General features: G+C 38.4%; 1 protein-coding gene across 1 annotated transcript in view; it reads right to left on the bottom strand.

Moving 5' to 3' along the window:
- Positions 1–13041, bottom strand: part of SDK1 (sidekick cell adhesion molecule 1) — a 731734-nt gene that overhangs the window by 196140 nt on the left and 522553 nt on the right. The gene's annotated exons all lie outside the window — the stretch shown is intronic.

Below are 13041 nucleotides of genomic sequence, written 5' to 3'. Positions count from 1 at the left end.
CTTTCTTTCTTTCTTTCTTTCTTTCTTTCTTTCTTTCTTTCTTTCTTTCTTTCTTTCTTTCTTTCTTTCTTTCTTTCTTTCTTTTCTTTCTTTTATTTTTTTGCCATAGGGCACATGCGCTCACTGAAAAGAGACAGAGAAAGGGAGGGAAAGTGAGAAATAGCCACGTTGCAGTCCCTTCTGCATTCTCCTCTTGGGATTTTAGGCATCTGCACAGATGTGCGTGGTGTGATTTTTCAAGCCTCCAGATCCGGACTAGCTTCAGTCTTAGCTATGTGGGAGTCTAGAGTCTTAACCTCCACACCAACTGCTGACCCCAGGAGAATTCTTTAAGGCACAGGCAGAAAAGTGGACTGAGCCATCTCCTCACTCCACAAATGAACTTTTTCCCTGGATCTAGGATAGATAGCAAGCAAAATTATTTTTCTAATTTCTTTTCCAATTATACAACATTTGAGATCTAGGTAATGTGGGGAGCCAAGAAGGAGACATAAGGAATGTGCAGGACATGAAAACCAGAATATGACCAGGGTCATTATCTGGACAAACCTTGGTGACTGAATTGTTATGTGCAGAATGTTCCAGGTATTGTTGCAACAACCTGATAAACTCAGCAAGGACTTTTGAGTCCCATGTTAAGGAAGCCAAATGTTTCTGTCTAAATCACAGCAATAAACTTAACTCGGGGCTGACCAGTATTGACTGGCAGTCCTCCCGTCTCTATCCTGTCTTTCTTGTCTTTCTTTAATCCTCTCCCCCCAACTCAGGAACTGTTCATGGTCGGCAGGTCCGAAGAGGTAAGATTTTAATCTAGAAACATCCTCTGTCATGATATACCATTATTTTAAGCTAAATTATTCTTTTTATGAAAAACAAAACTAAACCATCACTCCCCTCCCATGTACTATTTTGTATTCATTTAGAAGGTAAATTTCTCTTTGTCTGTCAATAAGGGCAATCATTTTTGTACTTTCCACTATTTGTTTCTTTATGTCATTGAACTCAATTATAAACCTGACAAATGGGCTGCCTCACGGAGTATACAGTCCAGGGGAGATATACATGTAATTGCAAACAGGCAAATCATTATGCAGAGCAGTCAGCACACAGCGAGGACAGCAAACTGCCCTAGGATGTTGTAAAGGCTTCATTTGGACTGTGTCTAGAAGGATAAGTCCTTGGGGGAAAGGTCTTGAGAATGGCATCCTCAGATGGGAACCAGAAAGTGTTGAGAATGAGCCTGGTGAGCGTTGGCCAGATGTAGAGAAGAGGAGTCACTCAGGATTGTGCAATGTGCATACACAGTGGTTAATGGAAGCTATTAACCAGGCACTGGGAGCACTGGAAACATCAAAGAAGACAGGCCTATCTTTCTAAGGATGAAGTCACCAGTGACCCACAAAGGGGAATTAGCTCACTGGCCATACCATCGAACTTCCTGCAGGGTAAAAAGGAAGGTCTTGGCTCTTGAAGAGCTTGTTTCAGAAGTGAGACACAGGGCCAGCCTGAGGCTGGTGGTTACATGAGTTTTACCCGTCATGGCCAACTACATGCTTCTAGTCCCATACCTGTGGCTTGAAAAATATGCCAGGCATGTATGATGCCTAAATCCTGAAAGGAGGGAGAGATGGAAGAGAAGAGATTGTGGTATGACTATGCCCCCCATCCCCGGGAGCGGGTATATTTTCTTGTTTTCTCTTTCTCTCTCTTCTGCATAAGCCTTCTAGCAAAATTTAAAAAAGAAAAAAAATAAAAGTGAGACATAGCGGACCAAAGGTGCCTGTGGGGTAGGTCTCTTGACTCGAGAGTGTATGGGATCAAAACACAGTCCAGCTAAAAAGTTTTGCACTTTTTATGACTCTTTTCCTCAAAAGCTTATCTCCTCATGCAGAGAAGAAGCAAATTTAAAACTTATCAAGTTCTTCAACTTTACTCTCCTAAGTCAAGCTCTCATGCTCTTTTCCCTTCTGCTGTTGACTATGGCTGTGATAGCCATCAGCCCCTCCCTTCATAAGTCACCAAGGAAATGGTCTCATTTCCTATTCAGGACCAAAGTAAGTTTTGAGGATTAAAAAATGGCCACAAGGATTTCTGTGCCTCAGATGTAGAAAGTTGGAAAGAAGATCACATCCACCTAAGAAAAAGAAAAGACTGGACAAACTACAAAATTGTAAATGTTTCTGAGCCCATAAAAATGCTGAAGTGACACAGCCAAGTAGTCAAGGAGTAACAAACTTCTTTAAGGGGTCACAATGTAGGTGATGGGTCACCTGTGACAGAGTGTGAGCAAAAGAGATGATGGAAACCATGCAACTGGGAAAAGAAAACTCAGTAAAAATTCTCAATGAATTGCTAAAGGTTGATTGTGGGCTATATATGAGAGTATAGAATCTTGGGGGTCTGTGACACACAGAAAGGATACATTACATACAGAGGAATAAAGGAGAAGAATGATGCGTATTCCAGTGATTAATTCCAACAAGCATTTGAGGAATAAATTAAACCAGTTCTAATGTATTACTCTGGTATCAAAATCAGAAAAAGACACTAAAAGAAAACTACAGGCCAATATTCCTCATGAATGCAAGCTCAAAAAATCCTCAACAAATTATTAGAAAATCAAATTCAGCAATTATAAAAAAATTATAAAATTATATAAAAATTATATAATCTACCCTGATCAAGTGAGGTTTATCTTCTAAATGTAAGACTGGTTCAACATTTGAATATCAATCAAGGTAATTCATCATATCAACAGAATAAAGAATAAAAAGCATATGGTTATCTAATAGATTTTCAAAAACTACTTGACAATATTTAACATTCAATCATAATTAAAAAACAAAAAATCCTCTCAGTAACATAGGAATTTAAAGGAATTTACTAAATTTGATAAAGGACATCTGTAAAACACCTACAACTGCTGTCTTATTTAAGATGAAAGACCCAATGTTTTCCCACTTAAGATCAAGAACAAAGCAAAGATGTTATTCTCATTATTCCTGTTCCAAAAGCCCAAGCCAGTACAATAATGTAAGAAAGAGAAGTAAAAGGCATACAGATTGAAAAGGGTGGAAATGCCTCTTCCTACTCATAGACAGTATGACTGTGTATGCAGAAAATTTCTAAGATTCAAATAAATGAAAGCTCCTAGAAGTAAGGTTAGCCAGATCACAAGATACAAGATCAAAATATAAAAATCAATTCTATTTCTAAGTAAAAGCAACAAACAATTTGAAATTAAAATGAAAGTCAGAATCATTTAAAATAGCAAGGAAAACAAAAAATAATACAAACTTAAATACTATGTGTAAGATCTGTGTGCAAAGGACTATAAAATACTAATGAGAAAAATCAAAGACTCAAATAAATGGAGAGCCATATTGCATTATTGGAAAATGACACAGTAAAGAAGTCAGTTCTTCCCATATTGATTTGCATGGTGAATGCAATCCCAATCAATTGTAGCTAGGGGCCAGATGGTGGTACAGCAGTAACACATGTGGACCCACAAGAAAGGTTCTTGGTTCATATCCCATTCCTCCCTGGGCATGTGTGTGCATGCCATGATCCAGGTTGGCTGAGACTTTGTTGGGAGTGTCTATCTCTCTCTTAAAAGAGAGAGTAAATGTATTTTTAAAAAATGCACTTTAAGGGAACCAGCAGTTAGCATAATGGCTATGTCGCTGGACTCCCACGTAGTCAGCCGCGGTTCTCGTCCAGGACCCAGTGGCTTAAAACTCACGCCGGGCATGTGTGCATGCGTGCCCAAGATCCCGAGAGGAGAATGGAGGAGAAGGGATTGTGGCGTGACCATCCCCCCTGGAGGGCGATTTCTCACTTTCTGTCTCTATGTCTCTCTCTGTCTATCTGGCGAGCGCACGCGCCCTATAGCGAAAAACCTCTCCAAAAAAAAAAAAGCACTTTAAAAAATTGCAGCTATATTTTTTAATTGGGTCATTGGAAAAGTCATGACACATGTTTGCATAAAAAAGATAGTAAAATACAACATAACTTTTCTGATGACTCAACAGAAAGTGAAACAGTGATTTATTTAAAAGTTATACGGAAAAGTAAAGTAATTAGAAAAACTGAAACGACTTTTTAAAGTTTATTCATTTATTTTTTCTGTAAGAGAGAGAGAGACAGAGACAAGTACACCCAACAGAGTCCTCATGCCACAATCTACCTCTGTCTCAGCAACCCTAAATCATGAGCATGCACACATATGCCTGGCAAGCTTAGGAAAGTCCCAGGACACAAATCCAGTACTTTTCACCATGCAGATCCAGTTGCATTACTATTATGACACTGCCTAGCCCCATATCCAAAACAATTAAAAGAAAAAGAAAAAAGATAACCTTTACTACCTTTACTATACGACTTCAAGACCAGCTATAAATCTATAGCAATTAAAACAGGGATAAAAGTTGTATGCGTTGATTAATTGCATAGAATGAAGAGTTAAAAAATTACTCACAGTGGTTTTTGATAGAAGCACAAAGAAAATATAGTTTTTTCAAGAAATGGTGCTGAAGAAATTGGACATTCATATGCAAAATATAAAGTCTGGATCCATTCCTCATACCATATATGAAAACTAAATATAAATAAATCAGAGGCTTAAACATAAACCTACTAATTATAAAATTTCTAAGAAAAAATAGTTGCCACATTGGGTTGGGCACAAGTTTCTCAGGATTGTGTCTATAAAAGGACATATTCATAAAAGAAAAAACAAATTGATAAAATAGATAAGTCTGACTTCATCAGCATAGAACACTTCTATTCTATGATAGACCCAGTTAAGGAAATGAAAAACAGGCTACAGGAGACAATATTTGCAAGACACATATTTGATAAAAGACTTTTACTCAGTGTATCTAAAGGACTTTCAAAATTCAATAATAAGAAAACCAAAAACTCAAAATATGAGCAAGAACTAATCAAATAGTTAGACCACCCAAAAAAAAATTATAGTGACAGAAAATAAGTACATGAAAATATCCTAAACATCATTCGTCATTAGGGTTATTAAAATCATGATGTGATACCACTATATACCTACAAGAAAGGCTAAAATCAAACAAACAACCATAACAAACAAATGTTCATGAAGATATGAAGCAACAGAAGCTCTGATACTTTTAGATGACAATGCAAAATAGTGCAGCCACTTCATAGAACTATTTGGTAGTTTCTTATAAAGTTAAATATGCACCAGCCATAAACCCAGCAATTGTGCACTTAGATATTTATGCAAAAGAAGCAAGAACTTAAGTTGACATAAATATTTGTATGCAGTATTTATAGCAGCTTTAATAATCACCCCAAATTGCAAACAACCCAAATATTCTTCAACTGGTGGGTAGAAAAACAAACTATTGTACAATGCATAGAGTGGAAAATTACTCAGCAATAAAAGGGAACAAATTATTTAGGTATACCAACACTGACAATCTCAGATGCATTCTACTAAGGGTAAAGAGCCATATTCAAAAAATGGATTATTCTATTTATATTATATTCTATAAAAGGCAAAATTATAAGAAAATATCAGTGGTTGCCAAAGGCTAGAAATAGGGGTAGAGGTTTGAGCACACTGGGACAAGATAAGGGAAATTGAGGTGACAATATTCTATATCTCAATTATGCTAGAGATTATGGATTCATGTTCTTACAGAATTGTACACCAAAAAGAGTGAATTTTACTATACATACATTATATCACATCAAATCTCACTTTTCAGATACGCTGCAATTTTTTTTGCTACTTATATGTCCAGGCCCCTTGAATGCAGGCTCTGTGACTACTTCAACCAATGGAATACCACCAGGTCTTAATAAACTGGCAGCTTCTACTCCTTGTTGGGAGCCCTGGGTAGCTCTGCAAGAAGTCCAAGGACCCTGATCCCACCATACTCGGAGGCCATGTGCAGGTGCTCCAATAGGAGCCCAGCCTTAAGGTCATCCCTGCTAATGCACCAACGTGTAAACAACACCTTCTACCAACCTTGCACCCCTAACTGAATGAATGGTGTCATTAGGAATCACCAAATCAATCCCTGCTCAAATTCTTGACCCACAACATCATGATATTTAATACAAAGGCTATTGTATTCAACTTCTAAGTTTTAGAGTACTGTTATATAACCATGGATAACAATCTCTGCAGAGAGAAAGACCGAAAAAAAAAAAAAAAGACAAAAAGGGGGGAAAGGAAAGGGAAAACATCAGGAAATATTGGGAGGAGACTAAAATATATATATTTTTTCCTCTTAGATTCCACATTCCTTGGCCAGCTTATGATCTGGTGGTTAAGGTGGCTGGATTCCACATGGCTGACCATATGGTCTGAGTCCTTGACTTGAAAAACATGCTGGCTATGGGATAAGCAGTTGGCGTAATGGCTATGTCGCTGGACGCGGTTCGCGTCCCGGACCCGGTGGCTTAAAACTCATGCCAGGCACATGTGCGTGCGTGCCCAAGATCCCAAGAGGAGAATGGAGGAGAAGGGATTGCGGCGTGGCCATACCTCTGGGGGGTGATTTCTCGCACACGCGCCCTACAGCTAAAACCTCTCCAAACAAACAAACAAACAAACAAACAAACAAACACCATGCTGGCTGTGTGTGTATGGGTGCCCAAAATCCTGAAAGGAGAGAAAAGTGGAGAAGGGATTGTCATAGGTAGATAGCCAAATATGAGGCAAACGTCCTTCTGCTATTCTCTTCATCGAATAACAGAATTATTGCATGATCTGCCCCATTTGGGATGATTTCTCACTTTCCCCCTCTCTCTGGCTCTCTCCAGCCAGCGTGTGTGTATTTTGTGGCAAGAAGAAAAACAAAAACAAAAAAGAACCCACATTTGTTGGGATTAAGGAATGTGTCTAGTTCTGTGTGGGCTCAGTTTAGGAGTGTCATAAATTCCCATTATTGACTCTGATATTCTACACTCATTTTCCATCAGTTGTTTTTGGCTATAGAGCATGTGTACTCCCTAGGGAGAGAGAGACAGATACGGAAAGAGGGAAAGTGAGAAATCATTCCCCAGGAGGTATGGCTATGCCCTAATCCCTTCTCCTCCATTCTCCTCTCGAGATTTTGGCCACACACACACATGTGCCTGGTGTGATTTTCAAGCAGCCAGGTATGGGACATGAACCACAGTCGACCATGTGGGAGTCTAGCGCCTTAACCATACTACCTGCTGTTTCCATAAATGTTCTAAAAATTCTCAAACACAAGACTACATGAATCACATATTAGGAAAAAGGGCATTTAGCATAATTTAAATAAGTGACAATTTCCTATAGTTTCAAGAGGAAGTCTGCACCTTTGCTTTGCAGCAGCGTAATAGTCATGCTCCTGGTTCTGGGCCTTATTCTGATCAGTGCCTCCTAGGGACCTATCATGGATTCAGAGAAACAAAGTAAGGTCTGCTCCACTTGACCCAGTTAGGAGGGTAACTCCCTCCCTTCGTATTACATGGGTTACGCAAAGTCAGGAGCTGTTAAGAATTACTCTACTTGAGCCCTCTCACATCAAAGTCATCAAGTCTGACCCTCCAGCACATATTCTCCATCCCCAAAGTTACAAGACTGACCAAAGTTTTAAAGACTCAGATTCCTTTCTGTCACCACTCTGGGCTTTATTAACAAAAATATAAAAAATAATCGATTCTTCTCAGTGCTTTTCTACTCCCAGTTCCCCCGCTTCTTTTTTTTTTTTTTTCCTAATTATTGGCATCAGAAGTGACTCAGAAATTTGTGGACAATAGAATTTAAAACTCCCTCAAGCGAGAAAGAGACCTACAGCCAGTAAATCCTTCTTGACAGTGTTTCAAATAAAAGGCTAGTTATGGCTGAAAAGGTCTTAATTATTGAGGGTTATGTAACCCTACTCTTTCTGGAGAAAAAGACAAGGGCTTATTCTGGGAGATAGGAGATAGCAATATACAGCAGGGAAAAAAAAAAAAAAAGGAAGAAGAAGTAGCCTGAAATGCATTCACGGAGCTGGCTTTTAAGCATGGTCTTTGCACAAGTTCTTAGTAGGAGGCTGTGGCCTCCTGCTGCTTAGAATAAGGCCTCAAGGGACATTTTCTCCCCAGATAATTAGCATTTAAAGTGTGGTTCTTTCCTTGCCTCTAACAGCAGGCCTTGAAGCAGTCTGGTGAAGTGACAGGTGTTATGTTCTTTTCTGGTTTTCATTGCTCAAAAAAATGTCATTTTCACTAGGTAATTCCTTCCCCCACCAACCCGAGTAGGGTCTCAGTCTTAAATTCATCTTAGCCTAAACCCATTTGACACTGTCTCAGTTCTCACAGACAATGACAAGGAGCTGTCAAGAAGCATCCAGTGCTCAGGGGCCCTAACAATAACAACATGTAAAGGAAAAGCCTGAAGAGCAGTTTTAGATACTAAGGGTTTTTATGTGTTATGAATATGTCTGCAACCCGGATAAATGAGTAGCTGCTTCTCCTATTTGGGGACAAGAGTTCTTGGAGTAAAGAAGTAGGAGACAGGACAGTGCAGTGTGACCCTGTCGGTGTGCCTCAGATGTTCACACAGGGACCAGGGGAGATTGGTATCTGTTAGTTTTCATAGCAATTAACCATTGTTTAGAGCTTTTCAAAGATTTACAACTATTGAGGTTACATTTGAAAACCACACCTACACACTGCATATTACTAAGTGAAAGATGCCAGTCTAAAAAGACTCATATTGTATGATGCCAACTGAGGACAGAATTCTGACTACTTTATCCTATTCCAAAGTTGTTTCTAGGGAGTCTGGAAGAGTCACACCTACAGACATTGAATAGAGGCCTACTAAGATTAATAGACCACTTTAGTCCATTGACAGTGGGATGCTACATCCTGTTTCAGTCATAGTGGTTTTATGATGTATAGTAAGCCTTCTTATCTCTTAGAGTAAACATTCTTTTGCTGATTTGTTTCAGGAACAGAGACTTGCATTTTTCTTTAATCAATTACTAATCCAAGAATTTCAAAACTCACCTCTAACCTACAAACCTCCACTTTCAGATGTCCTACCTTTTTAGGCCAGGCCAATGTAAAGGACTCATGCTGATTAACAGCGCTCCTGCTCTCAAAACTATAAAAGGAATCACTGTATCTCAGTATCCCAAGAAACCATTCATTTCTCTGGGTTGGCCACTCAATCACGTGCTTAGTAATAAAAACCACTAATTATTATTTCTGAAGAGTTGGCTATTTCTGTCAACACAACTATATGGCATTCTGAAAAAGGCCAAACTATGGAGACAGTAAAAGGATCAGTGATTACCAGGGGTTAACAGTAACTAGGGATGAATAGGTGTAGCACAGGGGACTTTAGGGCAAGTAAACCATTCTGTGTGAAACTGTAATGAATGATACATGCCCTGATACATCTGTCAAATCCCATAGAGTGTATGATGTGGAGAGTGAAGCCTAATATAAATTATGGACTTGGGGAGATAACAATGGGTTAAAATAGTTTCACTGTAATTAAGGTACCACTCTGATATGAGCTGTTGATGGTGAGAGAGGCTGTATATGTGTAAGATCAGAGGGTACACTGGAATTCTCTTATCTACTCAATACTGCTATGAACCTAAAACTGCTCTAAAAATAGGTGATTAAAAACATTTTGAATCTGGTATCTCTATAGTATCTGCCACAGAGAGGCCTCAGAGTGCCAAGACACAAAGTGCTCTCCCTGAACCCCCCCATCTACCACTCTTATAAAGCTGAATTTTAGTTCAATCACAAGTTGCTTATCATCTGTGAATTTTTGTTTGTTTTTCTAATGTGTGGATTTTTAAAAAATTTAATTTGCTGGCATTTTTGTTATCAGACAGGGGAGCACAGCTGTGTTGTGTGAGATGTATCCTTTGTTGGCACATGAGAACTCCTGTTCATAAATTCCACTTACAACATTTTCACCTAGGCATGTATGATGTTCATGACTATTATCTGTTACTAGGTATTTCTCAATAAAATATGAGTGATTTAAAAACTTTTCTTCTCTCTTCTACCCTTTTGGCTAATGATGATGTAAATTTGACATGATTTGATTTTCAAAATGAATTGTTGTGTTTAGGAATTTAAAAAAATTAAAAATAATAAACTACATAAATAAATCAATTTGGAAAAGAGGATCATAAGGTTTTACAGCTTCAAATAATTGATTTTTCAAAATATTTTGCATCTTATATGACATAATTAATATTTATATTCATGAATTTTTCAGAATTTTAATTTTCTAATCAAATAAAAATGAATTTCTCAATATTGCTTAGTTTGCTTACTACATGCTTCATTTATTGAATTTTTCAATGTGGCTTATTTTTAAACATTTTTAATGATATATGCAACCAAAACATTTGAAAAGTTGATTTCTGAAGCCATTAACAGCTATAGTCCCATTTATATGCTTTATATTTAAATGCATATTTATTAAAATCATATATATATATATTATGAATACTAGTATATATTTATAGAGACTTCTCACCATAATGAACAAGTTTTTTTTTTTTTTTCTGAGAGATTTTTGCTATAGGGCGTGTGTGCTCACCAGAGAGACAGAGAAAGACAGAAAGCAAGAAATCACCCCCTGGGGGAGATGGCCAAACACAAATCCCTTCTCCTCCATTCTCATCTCGGGATTTTGGGCACACGTGCACATGTGCCCAGCATGAGTTTAAGCTGCCAGGTATGGGACTAGAGCCGCAGTAGACTATGTGGGAGTCCAGCAACACAATCATTACTCCATCTGTTGGTCCCATGAACAAGTTTTTTATTAACGGGAAGGATTTAGGCATAGCAATTCTAAACAGGAAGATTTTTTCTACTGAGGAAATATAATGAGGATGATCTCAAATCCAGATTTGCATTTTCCAGTAAACTGTTCTCATCAGCCTCAGTGTTAGTTTAAAAAGGAATCAGATAAAGCAATGATGTCGGGCAAATTTTGCAAATGCCTTTCCCCAAAACATCCATCTTACACAGAAAAAGATTAGAACTGGTAACATTGTTCACAAGTATACAATATGAGCCATGGGCATACGTGAGTTTGGTTATAGCTGTATCAGTTTGAGTATAAGAAGCTAGTTTTACATTTAATAGCTAAAGTCCAAAGTCCTCCTGCAATTTCAGAATCATTCATTTTTCCAGGGTGCATAGACACTGTCAGCAACATATTTGAGACCAATAAAGCACAGGACATGGAAAAGTTATGCTTTTGAATAACACTTTTAGAAGGTGTATGGATGGTATGTCAGATGACCACAGACAAGCCTAGTCTAGAAGATCATTAAACCAAAAACATTTTCATTGCATATTTATGGGTACAGATATTACTAATAGCAATATTACCTGGATATTATATAAGTTGACTCCCTTGGAAGAAATGCTTAGGACATTATTTATGTATATATTATTACGAATACATACATATTGAGAGAGTGAGAGAGTGAGTATATATAGTCTTTGAGTGTTGGCCCTGGACACAGACTACAGGCATGAAGAGATTTCAGTATAAGCTTTATTGGGGCTCAGCAGAGACTCCTGTAAGGAAGAGGAAAGGCCAGGACTAGGCAGAAGAAACTGCCCCAAAGTATGGCACAATTGAGGCCTTAGCTGATCTTATGGAGAGCTCTGGAGTAGAGATGTCTTAGCAAGCTGTTCTTAATCTAAGTAAGGAATCTGGGCTTACTCATGTCACATTGAGCTAGAGTTCCCACTCAGGGTCACAGCTGTGAGCCCAGCTGCTCCTGTAATAGTGAGGCCAGGCATGTCATGGTAAAGAACTGATCTTGATGAGAAACCAAAGTGTCCACCATACACCAGACAAGCCACTGGGATGAAATGGTCACAGCTACACAGATGCTTTGGAATAAATAAGATATAGAGGAAAAATTTATATATTTGGATCCCAATGTCAGCAATAGAAAGGTATAAAGACTTTATAACAAAACTTAATCTAGAAAGCCTGCGAATCAAGAAATCTACTGTTGGATTCACAGAAAAGTTCTCCAATGTAAAAAGTGGCCTATAGATCTGAATTCCTCATCAGCTGATGTTATCAGAATAGAAAATCTGGGACCAGCAGTTAGTGTAATGGCTATGTCGCTGGACTCCCACGTAGTCAGCCGCGGTTCACGTCCCGGACCCGGTGGCTTAAAACTCACGCCGGGCACATGTGCGTGCGTGCCCAAGATCCCGAGAGGAGAATGGAGGAGAAGAGATTGCGGTGTGGCGATCCCCCCTGGGGGGTGATTTCTCACTTTCTGTCTCTATGTCTCTCTCTGTCTGTCTGGCGAGCGCATGTGCCCTATGGCAAAAAGCTCTCAAAAAAAAAAAAAAAAAGAATGGAAAAATCTAATAATATCCAATATACTACAGTTTCACTTGCCTTTTGCTCTTGCCTTTCACTTGCCTTTTGCTCTAATTCTAATTCTAGAATTAGAATGCTAATTTTGAAGAATTTCTTTTGAGGTATTCATATTCATCTTATATACCAAGTACAATCACTGATATCAATATGCAATGTAAACTTTTTGATTTAATAATTTTTGGACTAAGTTTGCATCTTTATCTTTATGGTTATCTTATATGTCATCCATGCATCTTTAAACACTATCATTAAAAAAATGGAACGTTTCCTATTTCCTATATAATTTCAAATTGAAGTATATAAGCTATCCAAAGAAGAGTTTGGCAAAATTCTGCAAGCTGAACAAAGCATTTTGTTATTGCTATTGCCATTATTGGTGAAGAAGGTCTCCCTTTGAAGATCTGTTGAAGGATAAATTACTGGCATCAAAAAACAGATTCTGGGACCAGCAGTTAGCGTAATGGCTATGTCGCTGGACTACCACGTAGTCAACCGCGGTTTGCGTTCCGGACCCGGTGGGTTAAAACTCACACCAGCCACATGTGCGTGCGTGCCCAAGATCCTAAAAGGAGAATGGAGGAGAAGGGATTGGGGCGTGGCCAACCCCCTGGGGGGTGATTTCTCTCTTTCTGTCT

This window comes from Tupaia chinensis, unplaced genomic scaffold, assembly GCF_000334495.1.
Source record: "Tupaia chinensis unplaced genomic scaffold, TupChi_1.0 Scaffold000101_1, whole genome shotgun sequence".
NCBI classification, from domain to species: domain Eukaryota; kingdom Metazoa; phylum Chordata; class Mammalia; order Scandentia; family Tupaiidae; genus Tupaia; species Tupaia belangeri.
Note: the sequence above shows the minus strand (reverse complement) of the source record. Positions and strands in the feature narration are given on the sequence as shown.